This window comes from Theobroma umbraticum, unplaced genomic scaffold, assembly GCF_002168275.2.
Source record: "Theobroma umbraticum cultivar Fairchild unplaced genomic scaffold, ASM216827v3 scaffold_204.0, whole genome shotgun sequence".
Lineage (NCBI taxonomy): Eukaryota > Viridiplantae > Streptophyta > Magnoliopsida > Malvales > Malvaceae > Theobroma > Theobroma umbraticum.
This window is the reverse complement of record NW_018397267.1, coordinates 3,485,638-3,485,925: the sequence shown is the minus strand read 5'-3', so window position 1 is coordinate 3,485,925 and position 288 is coordinate 3,485,638. Positions and strand designations below refer to the sequence as shown.

The 288-nt window shown below is 25.0% G+C and overlaps 1 protein-coding gene across 1 annotated transcript in view; it reads left to right on the top strand.

The window, feature by feature from the left end:
* LOC110424364 (large ribosomal subunit protein eL32z-like) overlaps nucleotides 1-288 on the top strand; it is a 6,797-nt gene that overhangs the window by 2,006 nt on the left and 4,503 nt on the right. The window lies entirely within an intron of this gene.

Here is a 288-nt window from a genome sequence, read left to right as displayed (position 1 = left end):
GAAAGAGGTTGGAGTTAGGCTCTGCTTGCAATACTCCTTAACGTGAAAAGTTAGTTTTTTAATCTAGAGAATAAGTGCTGTGTTTTTTAATTTAGAAAATAAGTGCTGAGAGAATAAGTGTTGTGCTATAATTATATGTCTTTTACATGGTGAACCTTACGTAAGTCTAATCTTACTGTAAAGCCAATAAATAAAATTTTTAAAAAATAATAAAAATCTGTTTAACAGATAAGTAATATATATAATTTTTAAATTTATTCATTTTAGGATAACAATGTAGATAATTTT